Genomic DNA, 18,820 nt, shown 5'->3' with positions numbered 1-18,820 from the left:
TAAAAATACTACTTAATCAAAACAGTAATTTAGATGCTAAAGCAAAAATTCCAATTGCAAAAAATAATTAGAAAATTTACAAATTAAATATATGGCATAAACGAAAGCACATAATAAATGATAACTAGGAGGCAGTGGCAAGCTCCTCATCAAGAGAGATTTAAAAAAAGGTTTCTTGAAGGCCTCATGTTTTATTTGTCTTTTGTTATTCACGATAATGTAACGGGATAGAGTTTGACGTGTCATTGTAGGGGTCGTTGGAGACGATGGGGGTGACGGGGTGAGTGGGGTGAGTGGGGGGAGGAACAGCAGTACCCTGAGGAGACCCCTCGCACACTGCGTTGTTGGCCACATTTCCCCCTTGCGATACTTCCGGGCAGAACCCTGAGCACTCGGCCACAGCCACCGTGGCCCTAGCAGAAACAGTCACAAGTAAGGCGTCTGTAGGTTAGGAAGAGGATTCCTAGTAAACAAATATTACGTTGCACATAGATTATCACAGCTGCTATAAGCCAGCAAAAAGTCATAATTTGATATCGCTCGCTCTGTCTGCTAGGTGAAGCCCTAAGTGTTGGTGTGCGAGCATGAAGGCCCGAGAGGGAGAGACCAGGACCCGTGTGCGAGGTCGCGCCGCGTCATGGCCGCGAGAGTGGGGCCTGCAGCCAGAAACTGTACATGACCCTTACGTTTCTTATTGTACCACTCCTGAATCTCTGCTGTAAACGTTACTTCAATATTACTTTTATCCGGATTTGGTGATCTGTGATAGTGCGCTGCTGGTCTTATAAGTTTGGCTGCCAGTTCTGAAACTGCTCTATGTGATTTATAGTATATCGTGAAGCATATCCGAATCTGGAAATATTACCTGGCGAGTCTTACATAACCAAGAGTTGTCAGCTAGTGTTGTACCATTCTAAAAGTTCATGAAACTGACCAACATCCGCACCGCATTTCATTTTTCATTGGATGTAATGCTTGGACACAAAACATTTTTTTGGGATGAATTATAAACAATTAGTGAAAAAAAAATTTTTATCAGGACTGTAATCAAATTTTTATTTTTTTTTCTAAGCGATTGCAGTGGCCATAACTACAACGTGATCTGCATGCATCCCGTAACTTGTATGGTTTCCAATGTATTCTAATAGTGACAGACTTGTAATTGTGTCCTACTGTCAGGGGAAACACGGGCAGTAGAATAAAAAACTCTGAACTCGACTGGGCCCCGTGGTATTCGCTTACAAAAGAGGGGAAACCGTCATGGGGGAGTAAAGCCACGTTCTAAAAACTTTTTATTTTATTTTTCAGCATAAGGGAACATTGAGTGTCTTTGATGAGTGTGCCATACGAGGAAGAGAAACTGTCCAGTTGTTGCCCGTTGTCCAGTTTGTATGTCCTCACTTTGAACAGCACTTGCTTCATCAGGATTCTTGCAATCTCTTTTTGGTTAAACCCTGTCGACAGCCATGCAGGAGTGACAGTTCAATTTTGGCATCATTAAGACATAAAATGTACATGGTAGCAAATATTAGCAGAGATTGGATGGGCTATTGTTTGTTTTGTTTGACTTGGAAGATGCTGGAATAAACTAAGGAGGAGGAATACTTCCTCCCTCACGTGAACACTGTTTTCGTTGAAGCTTTCGAGCTTACTTAAAAAAATGTGTGCGTGACCAAAAGGTGCATTGGAGGTGAAACTTCACGCTTCAATAATACACTTTAACTATGAAATTGAACAATTTAGCTACGTGCGTTGGAAGTGTGTAACTGTGAGTCTGTCCCATTGTGTAGTCAGTAGCGGCGGTCAGCGCAGCGAGAGTCATCATGGTACTGCAGCGTCACTTTACTAAAGCTCGCCCGAGAGTGATGAATGGGGCGCTCAATATTCCTAATTCCTCACTCCTCCATCAAGATCCACAGCACTGAGCGTTGCACTTTTCGTTACGCTTCGATGAATCTACGTCTCGAGTTACCCTACCGACTGTTAGAAAGTTAAACTTCAAAAATATTTCTTCCAAATATAGTACGGAATTACTGAATTTTTCAGACCATCTCAGAGCAAGAACTTCTTTGCGATAAATAAAAATTTCTACCAAACTAAAAATATTCTTTTATTTTCAATACAAGCATTTTTTAGACTCATTTTCTCTTTGTGACTGTATAATCTCAAGTTTTTAACTAATAAAATAATTGGATCAGAATTATCCGTGTAATGTATATAATATTGTATTATATTGTTCAATAATGTATTATATTGCAAATGATGTATAAAATGGGTGAAGCTTTCAAGGCTTATTAATTTCTGAAAGTTCTGAAAGAAAATAAGAAAATGGCAGTGAAGGTTTGGAAACCTAAACAAAAGCAAAAGAATTTATGGCAACTGTTGAGCGACTGAAAGCAGTACTTCCCGGTTCCGGTAGGAGCTAGGACAAGGAGTTACTTTCAGGCTGGGCGCTACATGTTCTGCCGATGGATGATGTAAATGGTGTTCCACCTTTGTGACCTGGGAAAGTATGTATTTAAGAACCGTTAGCAAGGCGCAGAAACACTCCGCTCAGAGCCATCCTAATTGAGTTTTCAGTGGTTGTCATTTTGATGTCTGTCTGTGTAAAGAGGGTCCAAAATATTTGTTCTAGTAACTTGGAGTTGTGGTTTTATTACAGAAGCTAATTAATTTAAGTCATATTTAATATATGCAAACATAAGTAATAATTGGTTTTAAGAATAAAAAAAAATCTCTTATGCTTTTATGTGATTATGGTCATTCATAAGAGCAAATACTGTTCTGATATAAAAGTATATAAGTACCTACTATTTTTGCTGTCTTTAATGATGATGCAGTTCAATCAGTGAATTAATACTACAGTATCCATTCAGTCTGTTAAAAAAAAAAAATTAGTTACAGCTACAAATCACTGGCCTACATAATTGCAGTTGAATTCAATACTTTATATATTTCTTTAACCGTCGGAGAAATGCAACTGTGAGTGTGCTTAATTCTTTTGTTTGTAATTGTTTCAAAAAGTACTTTTAACACCAAACACAGCATTTGATGGAGACTTTTTTTTACAAGAATTTCTATTGTAATGCGTTAAAAAAAATTTATTCGGGATAAATTAGGAAATATTTTGTAAGAACTGTTTAGTCTTCCTGTGACAGTTTTGGGCGTTATATTGTCTAAGCTAATCAATTCAGTAAATCTGAAGAATTAGTCCTACACAAGGTAGTAATTTATCACATTTTTATTAACTCACTTTATTATCTGTTTGTTTATATATTCAGTACAAATTTTGCAATAAATTTCAAACTAACTTCCCGATGAGCTAGAGACATGAAACTTTAATCATTGTTTATAACTGAATGACAATGCACACACAAGACCAGAAAGCAGAAAATAGATATTTAAATAGAAAAATAACATACCACATTTTTAAAAATGAACTAAAGAATATAAAATAATTTATCATTCCATTGTACACATTTATAACCCCATACAGATATTCCTGAATATCGGTGATTGGTTTAAAACAAAAAATGGTGCTCATGCAACAGATAATAGTAAGGAGTGTAGGCAGTAGCTGTCGAGAAAACTCGCACAATAGTTCATATCATTTGCAGTGCAATAAAATTGTTATTGACTTAGGCGAACTATTTATGTGCTCCACTTTTTTTAAAAATATTACAAGGTTTTTCATAGTTATTAAAAATTCCCTATCACAAAATTTCAGAACAATTTGTATGGGGTTAGGGATATGTATGGGGCTATGAGAAACTATTGTATACTTTTTGGTCCATTTTAAAAATGTGTTATAATATTTGTTATTTAAATAATTATTCATTTTAGCATCATTGTGTCCATACCCAAAAGTAACCAAGGTCTATTAGGTGTTGTAAACAGTGTGTTTGCTCTCTGTTTCCTGTTCTGGAAACATCACACAATTTTCCACCATTTTTTTTTTTATCTCCATGACTATTCCTGGCCACCACACTGATTTATTTTCTCGGTGTCGGCACTAGGCAATTCCCTTGTGTCCATCATGTGTCGCTGCAATGTCTGGTCGGAGTTGAGTGGGATGAAAATTCTGTCGCACTTTATGACAAGGTCCTAATCACAAGTTCACATTCCCCTGACGCCCTCATAGAAGCCTAAGGTAGAACTCTCCTTACCTTGTGCTCCCTAGTTTAAGTCAGTCGAGCATCTGATAATAGAGTTTGTCTCAGCACGTGTGCAAGTAGAGAGTTCTTTGGCAAGTACTTCCTGGTGTGGGAGTTCCTTGCCGTCGCATGCAGTGGGGAAAGTGGGGCTGATGACAGTACGTCAGGCACATACCGTGTAGCAGACTGCGGTCTGGCTATATGCAAGCTCTGCCAAGGGTTCGGCTCCTAGTAACGATAGCAAGAGGTTGTGATCTTACTTGGCCCAGGCTGTACTCCTGCAGTTTTTCACATGCCGATGTCAACGACATTTGTGCGTACCAGTCGTCACTCACCGAGACTCCTGGATGCACCAGCAGTCATCAGTCTGTTCTAGAACTGCTCCAAACCCATACAGTTGTACATCTGCCCCTGTTTTCCACAGTGCGAGTATGGGTTGGTGCATAAGCTCTTCTTCAATTTTCTGCATAGTTTCCTTCCGTGCCTTGTCCCATATATATCCATTGCCTTTTCGAGTAATGCTCTCGGTGGCTGTATTTTACTAGAAAAATTTAGGGTTAATTTCATGAGGTAGTTTGTAATGCCTTGAGAATGACCCAGGCTCTAGGTAGATTCTGGCATGATCCCAATATTCTGTTTTCTGTGGTTCAGGGTATACGTTACTCTCACCTACAACATGTCCCAAGAATTCCACCCTTAATTGGCACTTATCTAATGTGACGACCTCTTGTTGCAATTTTTGAAGTAGTTTCCAATCCCTTGTCACGTTCTTCGAGTGATGCCACCATACATGAGGATGTCATCTGCGTGATTGGCAACTCCATCCTGTCCTTTCAATATCTCGTGCATCCTTCACTGATACTGCTTCGGCCCAGAGTTAATGCTGAAGGGCAAACTGTTTAAATAGAAGAGTGTGGTTATAACGGCACTGTTTTGGTCTAATGGCACCTGCCAAAACCACCTTGAAGCATCTAACTTTCTAAACACTTCTGCTTCTCACAACAGCACCAGTGACCCATCTACTGAGGGCAGTTACAGGCGTTCCTGAAGCATGTACCTGTTTAATCCCATGAAGTCTACATCAATTCACTCTTCCATCTCTTTTTGGCACAAAAAAAACCACCATCGGGGCACACAGCTCTGTTGTCTCACTAACTGGTGTAATTACTCCTCCGTTCTCCTTTGATTTGATCTCCGAGAGTCAGGGCTGCTTGCCTTGGGGAAAGAATTGCTTATGGTTTGGTGTTTCCTTCCAGGACTATTTTACATTCCTGTTTCAGTTCTCTAGGGCCAGAAAACATACCAGGAATTTAATTGATGAATGTAGACCCAACAGTGTTTTCTGATTTCCCATCTTTGCCTTTTACCACTTCCTATGGTTTGTCGTCCCAAAATCTTGATTATTTATGATGCCCACAGTGCTGACATGTCCAGCTGTGGTGAGTGTTGACCCGCTACCACAAACACCTCTTGCTCACTGCAGTGGTAATTTCAAGCTAGGTTTGTATCGGCCACTCCCAAAATTTTGATTTCTCGATTTCCTGAAACAAACGGTTCTTGTTAGTTTTGTTTAGTACCAGACCTGAGTTTTCACACAACTCTCGTTCCATACAGTGATGTTACCACCAGTGTCAACATTCAATTTGAATTCCAATATCATGTTTGCACGTGTACACGTATAAGCCATGAGACGGTCAAGACTTCTGTGGCTGACACCTACCCCATGTGTCTAGTTCTTGGACATTTATGTTTCTACTGCATCATTCGTAGTGTCCTTATGGAACATTTGCGATGTCAAACTTTGTCTGCTTGGCACGTGAAGCATTGGTGTACCAGACAGAGACCTTTCTGTGGAACACGTGCAGTGGTTCCATTGTTTCTCAGCGGCCATGAAGCTGTGAAGTGTCGACCCGCTGCCAGCTGCCTGGGGTTCTGTGACTCAACTGTTGTCTGACTGCATGTTGCTGCTGTGGGTTACCTTTAACCTCTAGGTGAGTAGTTAACTTAGCACCCATTTGTAGCGTTTCCAACCCCGTTGACCAATGCCGTAGTTTCAAGCTCAGCCATCAAGGTTAGTAATCCACTCATCTCGGCCAAATGAAAACCATCTTTGAAAGTGTTTTCCGATTCTTCTTCTTGTTACCTTTGCCTGAAGAACTTGGTCCGTTGGTAGGATATGTTTTTGCTTATAGAAAAAAATCTATAAAAAAGGTTTTTCACTTTGATGTAGCTTGCAGACTGTTCTGGTTTCAGTGCAAAGGATTACAACTTTCAGGCCCCTTGCAATATAGCAGCATATTGACTTGAGTTTCTTCGGACTTACCCTGTAAATCTGAGACTACCCTGAATCATTCGAAACACTTGATCCATCTGGGCCATTCCAATGGTGCACGGAAGTGAAAATTCACTGTTGGCGCGATGTGAAACAGTGCTGTGCGTGTCATCGTAACCTCGCGCAGCATCATTACGTGTGGTATGCCAAGCCCCTGGGCCACACCTGCACGCAGTTGATGACAGGCTGTTCTCACCTGACACCATGTGGTGTTGTTGACGCGGTACACTGTTTACCCTCATTGTCTTGCCACCTCCAGGACTGCCAACCTTCGCTAACCTACACAACACACACTGACACCAAACTACAGCCTACAATGGTTATTCAAGTGTAATTAAAAGTTTGGGCGTTTTTTAAGTGCAGCGCCAGATCTGAAGCACCACTGCATGTTCTTTGTAAATCTTCACTCTCTCACCATTCAGGTTTCAGAGGAATATTTTTGGCGTTCAACTGGGTTTATTTCACAACATACACATGGAATAGTGCTACTGAGTGATTTTTTTTTCTTTTTATTTGTATTGCTCCAACAATGTTATTTCAGATTCGAAGGAGTCAGGTTTCAGCTCTCATTCGGACACAAAACCTTAATTTAAACGAAAGATTGTCACTGAAGCTTTTTCAACACATTTGCATTATTTGAAGCATTGTGATGCAGATGAGTTATGCAATGTTTGAGCATGCTGGGTGAAGAGATGTGCATAGTGTCCAACATGTATGTTGTGGTTTATGCTGCTCAACTGTGTGCATTTGGTCAACTTGATGTTTGAACGTGGAGGACAAGGGAGCCTGCTCTACTCAAAATGCATTTATTGAGTAAAAATGGATTTTGTACGTGCCTAGTAAATATTAATTAAATCATTTAAGAATTTCTGTTATATTTTTCAAATTTGTTTTGAACCGTTTTGTTGTTTGGTTTGTAGTTTGCAGTCACTTGAACTCTTGGTGATGTCTCCTTGTTTTGAGGGAATATAATTGTGTTGACGTGCCACTGTGCGTAGTGGTGTGGAGGAAAACTGGTATGGTTGGTTTTCATTTGTTTCTTGAGAAATATTATGTAGTGTGTGTGGCTTTAATGTGAATATTTCAGGCTAAATTTTAAAAACCATATTATTGCTTATTGTTAGGTAGTATTTGTGCCATATCTGTTCTTTTACATTCTGACCATACAGTAGAAATAGTGGTTGTATATTTTAATAATGTTTTTTTTTTATATGTGATTCAAGCAAGGAATTAAATATTATATGACATGCATGGAATGTCTCACTTGAATATTAATTTTATGTGAACCACAATGCTTGTGGACTAATCACCAAACTGCAAGTTGGTGATCGCTTTTCAGTGGCACACGGATTAGTTGGGAGATTGTAGATCGAGTAATTAGTATTTGCATACTGTTACGGTATAATTAAGAGGACTGTTTTTTCAATTGAAAGAACGTGGTTATGAATGTGCAGTCACGTTGAGGTTGAATAAATAGTTCGTTTAAGCAGCAGGATTCCTTTGTTGGTTATTCTGTTCAGTATTCATGGAACGTACGGAGCGCAGTCGTGTGTTCCTGACCCGGGTCGCTGCTGCGCGTGACGGCGCTGTGTGTTGTGTTGACGGGCGGGCGGGCACGCTGTACTCTCGGCTGCTCCGGAAGCTCGAGGCGCGGTGCTTCTCTTTGGGTCGGCCCGGCTCTGTCTGCACTGCAGTCGAGAACAACTCTGCTCGCGTCGTTTCGTGTTGCAACTTGTTCATGATAGAAACAAAACCAACTGAAAGTTTGGATTTGGAAATGCTCAGACTATCTGCCAGCATTGCGACACACTAACATTCTGATCCCATCCGTATGTGTACAAATACCTACGGCATCACCAAGGGTGCCAAGTGTCCCAATATTATGTACACTGTTTGTTTGTAAATTAGAAAAGATAAGTATTTGTTTTCTGGTAATGTTTCCAAAATACATAACCTAACAGACTATAATTTTTTTTTAAATGTTTTGTGTAATTCAGAGTTCAAATAATTATCCATTTAATTAATTTTTTTTAAATTATGTATGTATTTATAAGTTTTGTTTAGTTTAATACCAAGTAATTACTCTAGAGAAGAATCATTTTGAAACAGGCTAAAACAGAGAGTTTGCAATATTGTGTTAGTTGGAGTGATGAGCTGTAACAATCAAAGGCTTTGGTTGGCTTACAAATATAGTTATTCTGTGTTGTATTGCAGCACATGGAGTTGAAGCATTTTTTATATGAATGTAGGTGGAAGAGACTTGGCTTGTTAAAGGATGCCTCGAGAGACAACTCAGAAATACAATACTGTATAAATATTGTTAGCCCATTAACAGCCATACAGAAGTTAAACGTGAGTTTATAAAACGAGATATACTGAAATCTATCACATAGGTACCAAATGATTATTTTGGTCAAAACCAAAATCAATTTACTGTTTATAATAAATTGTGAGCCAAGCATAAAATATTTTACTAACTAGTGACAAAGTTAGTTTATGCTGATGTTTTAAAGAAATGAATTGGATAAGTGATTATTTTGTGAGAAAAAATAATGTGTATATAAATTGAAATTATATGTACAAAGATTGTGTATAAAAACTGAAGATAAGTTAAATAAAAAAAGTCATTTTTAGACAAGTTTTATGCACCCTTTTCACTGCTAAGCATTTGAATTATACATTCCAATATTTATACAATGAACAGACACATTATCGGAGGTAAAATATGTAATTCAGTAAAATAGAGGCAAGCCCTAGAATGGTGGTCCAACTTCAAACCTCACCACAGCTGCCCAATCCCAGAGTTTTCACTGCTTGCGTATTCAATTAATATTTAACGTAAAAAGGGACCATACCACGCGTTCGTCATGACTTTCCTTAAAACCTACGCAGAGACTAGTTTCCAAAATCTCCAAGCAGCACTGGTCATTGTATTTGCATTATTATACAGTCTTGCAGTCACACAATAGCATTACCGTGGGGTTTCTTGTAAAGCACTCTGAGCAACATCGCAAGTGTTCATGTGCTCAAGTCTTGTCAACTTTTCACATCATAAACAAGTACGCACTAGCGGAACGAAACATCTGTTTCTGCCCTCATACAGTGGTCATGTGTACAAGCCAGAATTTTTTTTTACCTTTTGTGTAATATTTTTTAAAAAATAATTTATAGGAACAATATTGTAATTTTGTTTTTTAATATATAACTTAGCTTTAATTTTTACTCACACAATTTACTTACATATTTGAATGCTAATGTTTACATTTTACTAATTTTGTGTCTTTTTACATGCTTTATATTAGCTTCACCTGTATGTTTGTCTGTCCGTCTGTAACTCTTTCGACTAAGAGTGAGTGGCTTATGACTGTAAAATGTCCCACCAATTTCTTTACGTTCGTTAGCCGGGCACAAAGCGCCTCAAGCTTTTTTCTCATTTATACTAGTATTGCTTATATACTATTGTCATAAATTCAATTTTAAAATTATTTTTTACTTTTTAGTTTGATAATCTTTAAAAGCATGTTTCTTTAGTTTTTTAAACTATATTTATTTATTTGTCTTTGTATGCTTATTTTCATGTATTTAATTGTAATGTTTTATTTCTGTTAAAAATTTTGGGAGAGAGAACGGTTGTAATGATTGTGTTGATCAGTGCTCAGTTGTACTGAGTTGTCATGCCAGCCAGTGGATGTTCTTTGGTTATGAACCTAACTGCTACATTCGAGTTGATGCAACAGGTGGTTAAGAGGTGTGCTGAAGGTCAACTGGCTTTACTTTGTCAGCCCGGTAAGCGTGGTACTAGACACTGTTATGGTTGTTACTGGCACACATTTGTGAAATTTTCATTTCTACTTTTATTCTTGTGGACCGTAACATTTTACATAGCTTCCGATTTTGAACATGTTAGTAAATTTGCTAGTAACTTGTAGGTAGTAAATTAATGATTCACATGAAGCTGCAAGAATGTGCTTACTGTGTACCTGCAAGTCGTCACTGACAAGTTTCTATCTACGAGCTCAGGCATTGAGCAGGGATAACAAGTCCGCAAGTCTCTGGTGGCGGTTCTGTGAGAGCAATTGTGAACCCGGCCGTCTCCCGCTGGAACTAAACACTGACTTGTGTCTCAAATCAATGAATTTAGAATTCGGAAGAAAATTGAGATGGTGAATGAATGTACATATTGCTTGAGAATTTGTGTGGTTTTAACTATTGCTGTTTATTTCTGCAGCAAACCTGGAAGCCTACTTGCAATATTGAAGTGCTTGTAACAAAAATCAGTTTGTCAACAGTTGTTATTTTTTATCAAAATAAGTTTTTTTTTGTTTATAGAGTTCCATATTATTTTTTGTGAATTTCAATTTATCCATAACAACATTTGCCAAAATGAAAATCTCTAGACATTTTTGTTTAGTTGACTACAACCAAGAATTAGTTTCATATAATGTTATAATATTATCTTGTAAAACATACTTCCAGCTTCACTTGTAGCAACAAAGCAGTAATTAGTGATACTTTGAGTGAAAATACATGAGAGAAATAAATTATAAGAATCAGTAGAACAAACTCCTGCAGCTCAAAACTTACAACTTGTAGCTTTGTGGAATGGAGTCTGTACACAGTATTTTCAGTAACTTGTGATTGGAGATGAAAGTTTGTGGTACGTATTGCTAGCTGCTTGCACTCCTTTCATTTTGGTTTTACAGTAAAATTGCATAGTGTTAAGATTGCAAGCTATGGCAAATATGTTGACAAACTACTTTCAAGCAATGAAAGTCAAAAACAAGATTAGAATTTTGCAAGAATCAATTGAATGATTTGTGGTACAGCATTTTAAGTAACTTACACACTTTGTTAGTACAATTTTTTTTTTATTGTAAAAATGTAAACCACTGCCATAATTAGTATAATAATTTAAATTATATATTCAAGCACCTGTATGTGTTTCATTATGGAGTTCAAAAATTTATGTTGTGTCTGAAATTGTAAAAACATTTTATACATTATTCTATTGTTGACCATGTTCCCAGTGTATTTGTGATAATTTTTTAAGTCACTAAAATGAATTTTTTCACGTATGTTTAAAAAATGTAAATAAATTATTTAGGTTTTTTTTCAAATAAATACAATAAATGCATTATTTAGATTGTTTTGATTATTTAACTATATTTTCTATATTTGTTTAGAAGCCCCTTTTATTTAATTTTTTTTACTGGACCTTTTTCTTGTCTGCGTTTCAAAGCATTATTAGCTCTGAGTAGTTGTGCTATTTTTTGTGTGAAAAAACAAAATGAATAGTAATTTACATGTTTTCTCAGTCTTTTTTTTTTCCTTGTTGCGATTCACTAGTTTTCCCCCGAGTCACAACCAGGGCCTGATTAACCCTTAGGCTAATTAGGCTGCAGCCTAGGGCACGAGGATCAGGGGCGCGCTGAAATTGTGTCTTTGCATGCACTATTAATCTAGCATCATTGCATCTACCCTACATATTTCAACTAGTCCGAGACAAAACACTAAAACTAAATGCGCTGTGAACTGAAAAAGCTTGGGACTTCTTGATTTATAGGTAGTATGAACCATGTTAAAATTGTCACACTAGTAGACAAAGTCAAAGCTAATATACTACCTTTCAGGCCGACCGTGACACACACACCTGGCGGGGCGCATCCTCAATTAGCCTCGGGCGGTCAGAACTCTTGATCAGTCGCTGGACACGACAAATACTGGCTGTCTGGGCGTGGAACCCCGGATGATGCACTGTGGCTGGAGGGCAGGAGCGCCCGGCCAGCTCTGAAGTCGACAGTCGCTGCGAGTGGGTCGACATATCAGTCACCTGACGTGACACGCACAAGCTCAGGCCCCAATCAGCGAGGTGTGCTGATCCCCGACCACGGCTGACGGAACACTGGTGAACGATGGTACACTGCTTCATAACAAACATGTGGTTTTAGTTCTCGGAATATCGCTTTACGTGGAAGTGGCGTGCGCAGATCAATTGTTCTGTTGTTTGCTTACAGGTTTTGCAAGTTACTCGTAATTTTACGTGAAAAAGTTCTAGTGGCAATCATGCTAGTGTAATGTTATGAGTGGAGGAAGCCAATCCTGTGAATTGGACAGAAACTGTGAATGGATTCGGCTACGTGAGTCGCGAATTTACATTAGGAAGTTAAACAATGTCTTTGCTAGGATGGCAGGCACATGTACTTTGGAGTCGGCCAGTCACTTAATCGTTGACCTCACGTGACAAGGTTAAGTTAGAGACGGCTGAAGTATGTCCTGTACCGTGGAATGACCCAGGGAAGTGTGGGGAACGACAGAAAAAAGGTGCAAGGTTGTTGAATTCAGTAACTGGAAAGACTATCAGAAATCACAAGTTGATGGTTCCCCAAGGAACATATTGTCTGAACTGGGCCGCGGATTAATGACTGCCAGAATGGGGTGGCAAAAGGGAGGGGGAGAGTGCTACCTCATGCCTAAATCCACAAAAGTAGGTAGGTTGAATAACCTTATATTAAGTTATTATTAACTGGCACACTTGCATTAGTAAAAGCATAATTAATTTACATGGTGTGCTTGAGCACTTTTACAGTCAAGTTATTTTATAATTGCTGTAAGTTTCAAACCCATTAAATAAGGTTGGTGAATGTAGGGAGGGTTCCTAATTTGACTGTGGCTAGGGGCCGGCGGGTGTGTTCCGTAGGCACTGGTGACTGCTGGGGACCGTGCTGCAAGCCTCCTGGAACACAAACCCGTGTTAAGAACAGTCGGTAACTGCTATTTATAATTAACTGGCTGGGGATGTTCGGGTATGTGAATTGAAGTGTTTTCAAGAATGCATAATGCCACTATGTGAAGGGGCATGCCAACCCAGCTTAGACTGTGACTCAGGGTTGTGACTTCACCTTTGAGAAAGCAAAGTTGATTCCTTTGATTACCCATGATTACAAATACTGACTGCTATGGACATTGGACATGCTATAAAATTAGGCTTATAAATGGTTGCCAGTGGGCTCTTTAGGCCTCGTACACACCTCAGTCCCTGTGTAAGTACACACGTGGTTGTTTGGAGAAAGATTCGTGAGCTACTGGTACAAGTCCGCTCGCACGGACGGGTATACAATGTAGTCCAGGTCCTTCCGACAACCAAGTGGCCGAGCCGAGGCGGTGCTTCTCCAGGTCCGACAGCTGCTGCCGGAGCCCAGCTGTTTCTTCGCCCCTATCGACCGTTTCCCGATGGCTTAGGGTAACCTTCGCCCTTCTGTTGGTGGCCCTGAGGGGACAATCGCGGTGCCAGTGGTACACTTCAGACGGACAGTATCTGCAGCGGGGAGCTGCTCTCTGCGGGCCGCCTGGCCTCCTTATCGTTCCTCCCGCCGAAACTGTCGCCAGTCCTGCTGTGATGGGTCCTGTGGTACCAGTTTGCGCGCGCGTGGCTCTGTCGTGGTAATCGTCTCCTGTGGTGGTGGCAGTCCTGTGTACGGCACTACCGCCATCGAATCTTCCGGTGATATGACAGCCCGGGTGGGGTTCTGGCCACAGCTAGGACCTCGTCCACACTACGTCCCGCCACACTACGCATGAACGGGCGTAAGACCGAGAGCAAAAGTTCCACGATCACTGGGAGTATCTCGGCGCTGTGTTCGCCCATCTTCAGACATTGGTGGACCCGTAGCTTATCATATATGAAGCCTTTAATGCTTTCCCCGGTAGCCTGCTGATGCCAGAACAGCTGATGCTGACAGTCGGCCTGCGCGCGGGCATCGTCAAAACGGTACAATACTATAGTCGGGTCACGAACATGTGCCAGGGCATCTGGTACTCGCCCATCATTGACCACCGCTTCTGGGTACCTCCACGAAGCTGTACATTGACCCTCTCTGTGTACTCAATATTAGCCACAGAATGTGTTGTTAGTCTGTCTGGATAAATGTGTAGGGGTCTTCATTCACCAGGCCTGCGAACACCGGTAGTGAGGCAGCTGCATTCACGACTCGTTGCACCGACTTTGGTTGCTCGGTGTGAGAGCTGTCCAAACTGTCCTTGCAAATTGCACATACGAATAGGCCATTGCGACAATTTCGGAACTTGCATACATCAGTGTAATTCCTACACTTGCATGTGCCACACTGGTAGCACCGAGCTGTCTCATCAAGCTGTCCGGGACAGCCACCTGCCATGCACTTGACACCTGCTGCACTTCCCACATGATCCATATCCTGGTTGATTTCGTCCATGTGTGCACATGAGCACATAGGTGTAGCATTCTCCCTTCGCACGCTAGCATTTCGGTATTGCTTAGCGCAAGTCCGGCATATTCCTTCCGTTTTTAAAACTATGGTAGCATACCTTTTCATAGTCTCGAGCGACGGGTTGAGATGTCGGTGGCGGGGCGCATGTAGGTAAAGAGGTTCTCCTTCCTTCCCCAAGCCAGGGGATCCCTTATCTGAATGCTTGCCTCCTCTAATGAAAAATTAGACATGCTTTTTTAACTGCTCGGCACTGACAGACGATACATGCGCGATGCCTCATTATCAGACATGTCCTGTCGTGCTGCGATGTGATCCCGCGCCACTCATGTTCCATGCTTTCCGAGTCACACCTGTCCCTGCTGGCATCTGCTGCTACCATGCAACACTCTTCCATGTTAAGTCACTCAGCGCTAATATTAGTGTTTAATTTGTTTGTAAGTAGAAAACTAAACCACACAAATTGGGTGCCAATTTGATGCCGGTTCTGCCCGTCCCCTGGTGGTCGTTGATGTGGGTTGGAGCTCGGCTCGATCTAAGGGTTGCCGTCGCCCGGGTTCTCGTGTTCGAGACTCGGCGGTGTTCCTAGCAGGAAGGCTGTTCTCTTGCGGGGAAACGTGTCCGGGAGGGCGCCAGGCTAATGCGGTGGTTAGCCACGAGGTGGGTCGTGAGGTCCGAAAGCCCCTGCGTGGCCCACTAAAAACTGCGGCGGTGGTGATGATGCTAGGGATCCCTAATGCTTGTTGCCCCACTGGCCCTACACAGCATAGGACGCTGATCCCTAACTGTATTGGTGAGGTTCAGAAGTAATGTACACGGCTTTGCACTGTCGTTCACACGTCGCGCACGAAGTGTGCGGAGTGGATTTTTAATTACGTTGGCAAATTACACTTGCAATTACACTCACACGATTTCCCTACACAAAGTAGACTCAATTATACACTAGGCGCTCTGATGCGCCGTCACTAACATTACGTCCTCACGCCAGTCGCGGTTGAGGGAGAGTGTTTGATTAGAGTCAGCTAATCCCGTAATTGGTGAACGGCGATGCGCGGGCCCACCTGTGTGGACCACGGCTCGCTATTAAATTAAGACACGTCTACGGCTGGATGTAGCCAGTGCCTGTGCACGTGGCGATTAATTAAAAGCCTGCGGTGGCGGGAGTCGGCCCGTACTGTATATTGCACGGCCCCACGTAATGCATTGTGTGGGGCGTGTTAAGCTGGGTTAGGCCCTACACCGGAAAAGGATCGGGCGCACACGGGGAGTATTTAGAAAAAGGTTTCGGGGTCTGACTATAATTACCAGATTGAAGTTCGATGAAGACAAAGAGATGATGGCTCCCTGTGGGACGTGCGTCCGTCCCGGTCCGCGAGTCGCGCTGTACTGGCGTCTGGCCCTGACACGAGGGGAGGGGTGAGCTCCCTGTCGCGTCAGAGTTTCTAAAGTTTCGTTATTCGTACAATTTTATATAAATAACTAAATTTAAGTGGCTCTAAATTCCTACAATAAAACTTAATTATTAACTTAATATATAAATATGTTTTAGAAATGACATTTAATAATTTTGTCTAAAATAAGTTTGAATTATTAGAGTCATACTGGAGACTGTTTGTTTCTTGATAACTACTCCAGTGGCGAATGATAGTGCTAATTTGGGGCGGTTTGAGTTACGTCACATATTACACTATTGAATTCAGGCTGAAGACTGCAACAATTGCACTCACAGCTGTTTTAGTAGAAAACTACACGTGAGTGGCCCGGGCCCTCCTACGTCGCACTTGTGTTGCATGGTGTTGTTAATTCGAAGTGGCGGGTTCATTAAAGTTTAGTGAATTTACTGTGTACATGACTCGGTTTGTCTTTCCGATTACGTTAAGGGCGTTGATAATACCTAAGTCCCGCGGCGCTCGTCTGACTCAGGTGGGCCATGGATAGGGGCGAGTTCCGTTAGCGGGGTCAGATACTGGCGGTTGCAGGTCGGGCTTTAGGGTGGCCTTCGGTCGGACGATGTCAGGGTTAGGTTAGGGCCTTAGTGGCGGGGGAAGGGGATGGCTTGGCTGATTAAGCTGTTCTCACCCTGTAGCTGTTTCTCCCAGTCAATGCGAGCCACCGCTCTCGACGGCGCCTCGCTCGTCCTCCAGGTGGACAGCTGCCCGCAGCTCCACCTCTCACAACTGCTCCTTTGGCCTCAACACTCTGGTCTGCAGGGCGACGTCTCACTCGGCATGGGTGTAGTGGTCATCAGGGCTGCTCGCACTTCCACACACTGACTGCTGAGCCGGTGGGCGGACAGTGGTGGGCTCTTCCCTCCCTCCACTGCTGGATGGGTGGAACTGCGACAGACACACTCTGCTGTTGCTATGCGGCAGTCGAGGGAACCTAGTTGCCGCTACTTGTGAACGAACAATTGTCACTTGTCTGCATACACACTTTTGGCTCCTGCACTAACACTCGCACTCACTCACTCTCGTTACACACGGACAAAAAGGGCGGCGATGGGCAATAACGACCTCAGCGACTGAGGAAGGCACGATGGATGTCGTCAGACTTTTGTACAGATTATGCATTTGCCAAGTACCTAAAGGAATGAAAAAGTAGTGATGTGGGAAAATTTTTGAATTATGAAACGAAATTAGGAATAATATAATATTTTATATGAAACACTCTTTAACACAGTTTTAATGATCTGTTCAACTACTACTAGCGCCGCTAGTTTGCAGGTTCCATGAGCTTTACTAAGTTAACGAGACCCAGCAAGGCAAAGGTTAGAAAGTTTCCAGACCTGTTTATATTACCGTGTTATATTACTTCTTGCAATCACTTTAAATTGTTTACTTAACTCTTGCTACATTATTGTATTGACGCCACTCCCGCTGCCTGTTTAAGTTTTTAATTAAATATTAGCGTTTGAAAGGATCTCAGGGGTTTTAACGGGGGTTCTGCCTCGTGGCTGCAGGCAGGAGCGCGTCGTGGTTCGGAACTTACCTGGGCTGTTCAGGCCACCCAGGACGCCTTGTAAATGACTGGTAAACGAGTTACAGGACACTGCACTTTATTCAGTATTGATACACTTATTGGTCCCGGTACTGGCCGCGTCCGTTGTCGGACCACTGTGACACGCGTATCTCTGAACGTAAACGGCGCGCGCGACCAGGATAGGTTGCAAAGTAATATCGACAAGCTGAAACGGTGGATACTCGTCCCTATGAAAGATTTGGCAGATAGTCACGGAACTGGTGTTGCAACAACTTAGGCTGACACGCAAACACGTAGAGAAATTCCTATGTTCAGGATTATTTGCAGGCTAGCCTGCGACGAAATATTAATGTCTTTAAAATTACGTAGATACGCCAGCGGGAGACGTACACGCTAAAGTTTCTTGGAATTGAAAGTTATTCAGTTAAAACACACGTTACAAATTACACGTTTAGAATGGTGAAAATTAAAAGGCGAAAGTTAGTCAGTAGCATTCAACATTCGTTACAAAGAGCCTACGGTAATAACAATTAACTGGCTATGAAGCCGAAAGCTGCGTTACACTATACGCTGTCCTTAAACTGGACATGGAATTACGTAGAATATGAGAAAATTCCCTGTCGGAATAAAAATTAATAAGTTACGAGTCGCACGAAATATTGTGCGACTGAGGTGGGGTCGGCGCCGAGCAAGTTAAAGGATTTTAAAAGACTTACACTATTGCTGATATGGAGATGAAGCGCGAAAGTTGATGGCCCGACGTTCGCGGAGCGCCCGACCCCTTCGAGCTCCCGACGGTAACTGAGCGCGAGACCACCCTGCGGCCTCGCGCCTAACCACGTGGAACGCGGGAAAACCGACCCGGCCAGTTTTGGACTTAAAGACAAGTTACACAATATATGCTTATAAGACAATTAGACATAATTTATCTTACATGAATCTTCTTTTAAATTGTTATAAATCTAGTTGTTTCAATTTTGACAAAATAATTATACAATTAATTAGGCGCATTGCCACACCCGGCCGGACGCTGACGTCGCTTTGATATTCGTTGCAGCGCACTTTCACACACTCCGCGGTCATCACGCTCGGGCGTGTTCGACGCACTTAGG

The sequence above is a fragment of the Bacillus rossius genome, chromosome 13, assembly GCF_032445375.1.
Source record: "Bacillus rossius redtenbacheri isolate Brsri chromosome 13, Brsri_v3, whole genome shotgun sequence".
Taxonomy (NCBI): Eukaryota; Metazoa; Arthropoda; class Insecta; order Phasmatodea; family Bacillidae; genus Bacillus; species Bacillus rossius.
Note: the sequence above shows the minus strand (reverse complement) of the source record.